At 46.5% G+C, this 8,654-nt stretch overlaps 1 protein-coding gene across 2 annotated transcripts in view; it reads left to right on the top strand.

Moving 5' to 3' along the window:
• The first annotated feature begins 6,138 nt into the window (after positions 1 to 6,138).
• LYPD6 (LY6/PLAUR domain containing 6) overlaps positions 6,139 to 8,654 on the top strand; it is a 182,061-nt gene continuing 179,545 nt past the window's right edge. Inside the window, exon 1 of one of the 2 annotated variants that reach the window (XM_056117570.1) lies at positions 6,139 to 6,251. The gene's annotated coding sequence lies outside the window, so the exon portion shown is untranslated. The remainder of the gene's footprint in view (positions 6,252 to 8,654) is intronic. The other variant, XM_056117569.1, reaches the window with a different exon arrangement.

Raw genomic sequence — 8,654 nt, 5'->3', positions numbered from 1 at the left:
AGCAGCTACTTTGAAGAGAAAAAGACTTATCTAAGAGAAAACTTTTGCTTTATTCAAGTAAAGTCACTTTATCTTCATTTTTATCTGTTTGTTTATTTCACTGATATTTATTGTGAATTGACTCTATATACTGACACTGTACAAAGAACAGGTTACTTCTCAATGAATAAGATCGTCACAGATTCTTCTTTCTTGAAGAATATATGGTGACGTGGCTATGGCGTATCATTCTGTACTCCCTTCTGAGAGATTTATTGTTGAGTCTCTGGATTACAGCTGTCAATGAGATTACATGTTGACAGAGGTGGCTTGTAGGGTGACTGCCAAGTTGTCGGAAATAGGGTGAGATAAGGGGGAGGTCACCCATTCCAGATTTCATTGAGCCTGGAGTTTTTAGTCACAAGTTCCGCATACCTGGGTTGTCTGTGGATTCACTCATGGGTGGGGCTCATCTAGCGTGTGAAGAAAGGCCATCATCATGGCTGTGGTTGAGTTCTGGAGGTTTTTACCTGCCGGGTCCTTTGGGGCAGGGAGGGGCTTCACCTGTCTCGTTCCTGGGGTGCCCTGAATGAAACAGCCTGACATGGGGTCTGGAGGCATGGCTATGGCATATAACAGAGCCAGCCCCGGCTGCCAAAAACCTCTGGAACTCAACCACTGCAATGCTCATGGCCACTCCCCACACCTTCTGATGAGACTCATCCATGAGTGATCCTATTCCTGGATATCTCATGCTTTACACAATTGATATACCAAGAATAGCACACCATTTTTGGTGAGGTTTAAAGTAGAAGGCAACCAATCTTAGGGGGAAATATATTTTTACATATATACATATATATGTATATATGTATATGTATATATATATTTGAGGTTTGTATATGTGTGTATATATACATATATATACATATATATGTGCACAGAAGGCTTTAATAGCATGTTACTAATCTCTTATAGAGGGCCTAATGGTTCCTGGGTGAAATACAACAATCTTGACACATTGTCCTCCAAGAAACCGTTTTTGTATCATTTTTAGCAGATTATTCATAACGAACAATACAAAATAAATTTTTTAGTTCTGCTTCTGGGGCATCAGGATGAAAGCATCCGAAATATGGTGGTGGGAAAGTGTAATGATGATGGGATTGGTTTCTGAATATTAAATGTAATCAAATATTGTGAACAACTTTATTAAAATAAAATATATTTTTAAAAACAAAAACAAAAGACTATTTAGTGATATTTTCACTTAGTGATATTTTCATTAATGGATTTTTTTCTCAATATATAAGGCAAAAGTTTGGCAATACATGACAGGAGATTTGGAATAATAATAATAAAGGTCTAAGTGATTGCCTTATCCAGACCTCAAATTGTGGTTCCAACATCATGATGCACCTCAATCTTTTATCTTGTGACTCCACAGTTCAATCAGAGAGCACTTGTAGCTTTGGGAGTCTTTAATTAGCATAGTGTATAGAATGTGCTGTTTGAAGCTTCTGTATTACCACTGAATAATATTCCACTCTATGCAGATGAGTATTCATTCCCCAGCTGAGAGATTTTGGATTTGTTTCACAATTTTAGCAGTTTAATGGCAATATGTATTTATTAATGGGTTTATGTTAGCATAGGTCTTTCATTTTACTTGGTAAATATATAGAAGTAGGATATTGAGTCATCTGATGAACTTTATAAAATCTGTAAACCTATTTTCAGAGTGATTTTCAATTTTATATTCCCCATAGTAACTTGTGAGCATTCTATTTGTTCTACATCCTCATCAGTACTTGGTCTTCATAACAAACAATAACAGTATATAATTATATAGATGTATTGTGGTTTTAAATCAGTATGTCATTAATGGCCAATGACATTGAGGATCTTTTTGTATACTCTTTGCTCACTTATTTGATAAAGTGAGTTCTAATTAAAAGGCACTCTGTTTCTTAAACATTTTAAGGCATTTATGTTTTTCCTCTTCAATCCCTTCCTCTCTGAATCCTTTGATGATCATGTAACAAATCAGTTCAAAATCATTACTAGCACTTTTACCTATGGACATGTGAAGTCACATTATGTTTATGGGAAAGGCAAAAAATTGTTGCAATCAAGAAAGACAAAAGCTGTAAAGACCAAGAAAAAGAGAGAGAGAGAAAATAAAGGAAAGGGGAGAGAGAGTTCAGGGGTGAAGGTGCTTGCCTTGCATATGACCAACCTTGGTTCCATTCCTGGTTCCCCAAACACTGCCAGGAATGAACCCTGAGCTCAGAGCCAGGGTGAGGGTAAAGCAGATTGGTGCCCAAGAGACTGGACTTAGCGAGTTCTGGTGAAGAAGAAAAAAGTGAGATGCTGGAAGCCAGATAGAGTGAGAAGATGAAGCAAGCTTGGTGCCAAAGATGAAGGAGACATTCAAGGTGGCAGCTCAAACTTTTGGAACATAACACGTAACCTCCAGGCAATTCTATTAAGTATATAGATTGTATTTTGGTTTTAATCAGTATTTCATTAATAGCCAATGACATTGGGAATCTTTTTGTGTATTTTTTGTTCACTGTGTATCTTCTCTGGTAAAGTTTTTTTAAAGTCTTTTAAATTTGGTATAATGGCAGCATGCCTATACATGAACTAAAATGTTTAGAGGGCTATAAATGTCAATTAATTTATTCATTTATGTATTAGTTTTAAATCTTTTACTAGGCACTTATAAACCAGGCACTGTCTTCTAGATGGGGGTACATACAATTGTAGGATGGAAGACAGGATTAAAAAAATTAAACCAACGTGTTCAGAGCAACGATTATTCTATGTGCAAGATAAACCATCTTTATTTTTGCATATGTAGTGGTTTAGCCACACTTCAGTTTGCATGTACTTGTGTGACTTGACTTAATGTTTGTCTCTTTCATGGGGTGCTCCAAGATGTGAATCTGATATAAGTTTCCTTAATTGTGGCTGACATAATAATAAATAATAGAGTAGCGATCAGAATAAACGAAACACTTGTTATTGAAGTACAGAGAGGAGGAATCGCTCATTATGCCTCTGACAACTTAGAGGCCTTCATAAAGGGGGAGCTTTGCAGTGAGTCTTGAAGCAAAGGTTGGAACTTACTGTTGGGGTGGAAGTAGAATACGGAAAAATACACCACTCTTAACTATGGACATATGAAATCATGTCTCTTATGGGAAAGACAAAAAAATCGTAGTGACTAAGAAATAAAAGTTGTAGTGACCAAGAAAGTAAAAGAGAGTGAAAAATAGAAAAAGAAAAGAAAAGAAAAGAAAAGAAAAGAAAAGAAAAGAAAAGAAAAGAAAAGGACCGGAAAGATAGTTCAGGGGTTAGGGCAGTTGTCTTGCATGCTGCCAACCTTGGTTTTATCTCTGGTTCCCCATGCACTACGAGGAATGATCCCTGAGCATAGAGTCAGGATTAAGTCCTGAGCACTGCCAGGCATAGCTCCCAAACAAAGAAACTAAAGTTGTAGTGGGGCAGAATCAACATATATAGAGGAACGTAAGGGCAGGAGATGAGACCATTATGAAAGGCAGGTATGGGGTGAGAATAGGGACCCCTCTAGGAAGAAAAGGGCTTGTCAACCAACACACTAACTGAACTTCGAAGCAATGGAGTTGGGGAGGGGGATGTGCTGAAGGATAACAAACTTTTATGTGACAGAATCACCTTTGTCATTTTTTTTTCTCAAATAATGATCCAGGTAATACTGGTTTGTAAGAAAAGTTTCAGACTACAGCATTGTACTTTGACATCTGTAAAACACTACATCATGATCACCATGCAAGTCACATTTTCACCCATCAGTTCACAACTGTACCTTTCTTGTAGTGAAAGAGACAGAACCCAGCAGAGGAGTGGACAGCAGGTAGAACTTGAAACTGTCGCTAGAGTAGTGATGGGTGATCACGCAGAAGAAAAGTGGAGGTCAGCTAGAGCCAAATACCGCTCTAGAAGATAGAATGTATGGGACTTGGTCATGAAAAGCAAAGGGTGGAGAGAGGCTTTATTATTCTAGCTCTTCTGATGCCTAGGAGTATGTTCAGAGCTGTTATGTTTAAACATATTACCCCCTGATTGATGAGTACAACTTGTCTTTTAGAAAAACATTAGGTGAAGTATAAAGAAACCTAAAAAGTCATCTATCATCCCAGTATGTAGAGGTCATCCTTGTAACATTTCAAGATATATCCATCTATTTTGAAGAATATATACTGAGGGTCAGAGAAATAGTACAGAGTTTCAGGTGTGTGTCTTGCCGTGCACAGGATCTGGTTGGTCAGGAGTACGGAGTGCAAACACAGAGCACCCCGATATGTGGGCCATCTCCACCTCACCACCCTCACCCCACAATATGTATTTTGAGAAGAGATTCTAAGCCTTTTCTCCACCAGAAACGCAAAGTCTCGGGAACTCTGTTTTGAACCCCGATATTAAGTTTTGACTAAAACTATAAGCTAGGTCAATAGAAAGGGAAACTAAGAACTAGGCACTCTGGCAGGAAATTTGGAAGCAGAAGCTCCTTCCCTGGAAATGAAAATTGTGGCAGCGACAACGTCCAGGATATCTCTCAGTATTAGATTCTCATGGGCCGCAGGAACCCGTCCCCGGAACAGGCTCAGTTTAATAAATTCAACCTCAACTTATGCAACGTGCTAGCCCTGCAGAGACGAGCTCCAGGGTTCTATAAATCCTAAAGTAGAGCTAATTGTTTTATTTATTTATTCATTTATTTATTTATTTGCCCAGCGGAATCCTGAGCGGGTGTAAACCTGTGAACACAAACGATGTAAAACTACGAAGTAAACAAACACCACTTTCACTTACGGAGCTGTTAGTCAAAACCAAGTTACCTCGGCTTTTCCCAGTAGAGAGAATGGAGAAGGGAACCTTAAACGAGGGGTCAAGGCGATTTTTATGTCGAAAGGAAGTAGAGTGGAGGAAGGGAGTCTCAGGAGGCCTGCCAGGAAATAAGCGCGAAGAGTAGAAAAATCTAAGGAAGAGGGAGGAGCATGAAAGATCTACAAACGTAGCCACGGGGACAGCCCCACCCCTTCCCCTAGCACAGGTGGCCCTGCGGGAAGCCGGTGGCTGTAGGTGTGCTGGAGATCCCTCTCGGGCCGGCCGCTGGAGTCCTTCCAGCCCGCATTCCTGGGATGGATCAGACCCGAGCACCCCCGGCGGTGAAGGGGCGTGGCGTGATCCGCTCCCACTCTGAGGTTCCGGGCTGAGAAGTCCCGAGACTCGGACAGGATTTACAAGGCGGAAGCAAAGCAAAGCGCCCAGCAAGCCGGCGGGGTTGCTTTTTCCTTCGGGAAAGGGCCTGGGCGGAGCGTGGGAGAAGGATGTCCTGGCTTTCTCTAACAGCTTTGATAAGGAAAGACATGACCACTTTCTCAGCCACAACAGCCCCGCTCCGCTTTCCACCTTTCCACGCTCTCGTCTGCCTCGGGTCCCGCAGTCCAGGTCTTCTGTTGCAAACGTGAAGTGTTAGCAAGGTCCAGATCTGCCCACATGCTTTCAAGCACAGGTGCTTAGGTGCAAAGGGTTTCGCGGAACCCTGGAGTGGCGGGGCAGAGGATATACCTGGGGCCGTTTCACACTGCCAGGCTGGTTATCACTTCGTTGCTAGCCAGGGTGAGCGAGCGGCGCGGGGAGCCGCTCGGGGGAAGGAATCGATGCATTCGGGGCTAATCCTGCTGGATTTTGAGTTCGCTATTTGAACAAGCATCAAGGGCAGACTTCAGATGCTCCCCCGCACCGCCCGCGACCCTCAACGGATCCTCAGCCCTGGCCACCTCCCACCCCAGCCGTTTGCGTCCCGCGTCCCACCAGAGCCTGCTGGAGTTTGCACACTTGGTGCACTCGCTGACTCGCAGAGTTGGGGGTCGTGAGCGCCCGACCAATGAGCGCACGGGGCGGAGGGCTGGGCTCCGCCCCCCACCAACCACCCGAGCGCTGATTGGTCGCGCGGCCGGGCTCCCAGGCGGGCAGCCCGGAGCTGCAGGCGCGGTGGGCGTGGCGCTCGCCGAGCTCCCCCCGCCCCCAGCCCCGCCCCGCGCGCTCCCCCCACCTCCTCCCTTCTTTACTCCTCCCTCGCTCGCTCCCTCCTCTGCTCTCCCTGGCTCTGGCCGCGCGCTGGCGGGGCTCCGCATTGCACACTCTGGGGGCGCCGCAGTGTTGGTGGGATGGGGCAGCGGGCTGCCGCTGGCGGCCGGAATCCGCGCGCAGCCCGGGTGAGTAGAGGCGGGTTTCCCGGGAGAGCACAAAAGGAGATGGGGTTGGTGCCAGGCGCCCGAGCCAAAAACGCGGGGCCTGGGCCAAGCGGGCAGTGGGCTGGAGCCCTGCAAACTGCCCGGTGCTTAGGACAGCTCCCCCCGGGGGCCCAGCGGAGCTGGCATTCTCGCCTCTTTCTGGCGGAGCGGGCGGCCAGCAGCACTCTGGGCGCCCGGCAGGTCCAGAGGGGCGTGCATGTGTATGTGTGTGTGTGTGTGTGTGTGTGTGTGTGTGTGTGTGTGTGTGTGTGTGTGCGCTCGCGTGTGTGCGTGTGCGTGCTCGGGGGTAGCGCTGGCGCGCAGCGGGTGGGCTGCAAATGTCAGCGCCGCCAAGTTCAAGGCGGGAGGAGTCCCTCCCCGGAGTCGTTGGCCGCTTTTCCCGGGGCCGAGCGAGCGTCCACCTGCAACTCCGGCCCGAGGGAGTTGGCGGGCGAACGGAGTGGCAGCCGCCCCACAGGTTGCTGCGGCCCGGGAGGAGCGACGCGAGGGTGGGTGGGGTGGCTGTGACCCGCCTTGCGCCCGAAGAGCCGCAGCCTAAGATGCGGCTACGCGTGGCTCCCGTGGCCACGGCGGGAGCGCGCCAGGCCCGGGGACCACCCACCCGCGCGCCCGGGCCAGGGGCCAGTCGGCTCCCGCCGCCTGGGTTTGACCGGGGCTGGACTTGCTGTGCTAAGAGCGGTGGTCTAGGGGGGCTCGAGTCTATTTTCGCCTCAAGTTCTCTCTCTCTCTCTCTCTCTCTCTCTCTCTCTCTCTCTCTCTCTCTCTCTCTCTCTCTGGGTCTCTGATTTTCTCTGACGACCACCCCCAGCACTGCCGTCCCGGCCCCCCGCTGCACCCCCAATCCCGGCTGGCACCAAGAGCCCGACGCCTCCCGCCCCCAAACTTGATGTTCGAACGTGCTTGCATCTGGCGCGGTCCCTGGCTTCGTCTTAAGTGTCAACAATCATTTGTCGTTTCTTTGGACTCCGAAGACTTGTTTCCAAAGGAGGGGGACAGGGTGCCAGATCTTGGACAGTGGCAGTGATTTGTTAGGTAGCGTTGAGCTCTCCGCGCCCACGACAGAAGCACGTGAAAGCTTCTCCCTTTGGTAACCTCTCCCACGATGTGACCTCCAAAATGCAATTTTGTTTGTGGGAGGCTCGGGAGTTTAGATCCTCCCGGGGGAGGCTTATTTCTTGTTAAATTGACTTAGGTGACGTACTCGGCTCTCATCTGGCCAGGCACAGCAGACGCTTGCGATATTACTTGAGCAATTCGCTTCCAACCCTTTACGTTTGCTTTTAGAATGTGAGAACTCCGAGGGAGCTGCTTAAAATTTTACATCTGCCCCTTATTTCTCTGGAAGACGTTAATGGTTACTGTATGTGTGTACCAAGTTTGCGGAAGATATTTGTGCAATCGTCCATGAAATGGCTTAACACACATTTATGTTAAAACCATTTAAATGTAAAGCATCTGTCTGTTTTCAATTTGAGTTTCCACCTTGACCAAAGGCACCAGACTGAAACAGGACTTAAAAGAGGCCTCCTTGTTTCAACAGAGGTTTTACAGGACTCTAGCTGTGAAGGCACACAGTAAGCTTTCTGTGCCAGTAGACACACAGGGCTGGTTAAACACTGAGAGTGGGTTCCTTGGCTTAAAAACAGCAGAAATGCTTCAGAAGAAAAAGGTAGATCTGATTCATGGGTCTGCATTTTCAAGTTGTTGACAGTCTGTATGATGAATGTTTATAGAATAGAAGGCAAAAAAAAAAAAAGAGGAAGAGGGGGAAATATTATGGCAAATAATGCCAAATTAAAAAATAAATCATTGGGGCTGGAGAGATAGCACAGTGGGTAGGGCGTTTGCCTTGCATGCGGCCGACCCGGGTTCGATTCCCAGCATCCCATATGGTCCCCCATGCACCACCAGGAGTAATTCCTGAGTGCAGAGTCAGGAGTAACCCCTTTGCATTGCCGAGTGTGACCCAAAATGCTAAAAATAAATAAATAAATCGTAGTTTAAACAGCAGCACGCTGTACAGAATCCAGAATACCCTGAGATCTACTATTAAAGTGTCTGGAGGAAGTCATAATTGTTGTCATTTCCATTTTATAAGTGGGACAGTTGAGGCTCAGAGACCAAGTGTTCCCTCCCCCTCCAGCAGAGTTTAAGTCCATTGTTTTCCTAATTCCTTCTTTCCCTTGGCGCCCTCTCTCCATTTCTTCCTTCATTCTGGGTTATATCTCTGCTGTTTCCCTACTCTTGTTTTTTTGTACCTCTTTTTCTTTTCCAGTCTGCACTGTCAGGACCATTGTATATCATTCCCAAAAAGGCTTGTCTCTGTTTTAAATATCATGTACTTCACAGGAAGGTGTGGGCGGA

This window comes from Sorex fumeus, unplaced genomic scaffold (genome assembly GCF_029834395.1).
Source record: "Sorex fumeus unplaced genomic scaffold, SorFum_2.1 ptg000035l, whole genome shotgun sequence".
Classification (NCBI taxonomy): domain Eukaryota; kingdom Metazoa; phylum Chordata; class Mammalia; order Eulipotyphla; family Soricidae; genus Sorex; species Sorex fumeus.
Note: the sequence above shows the minus strand (reverse complement) of the source record. Positions and strands in the feature narration are given on the sequence as shown.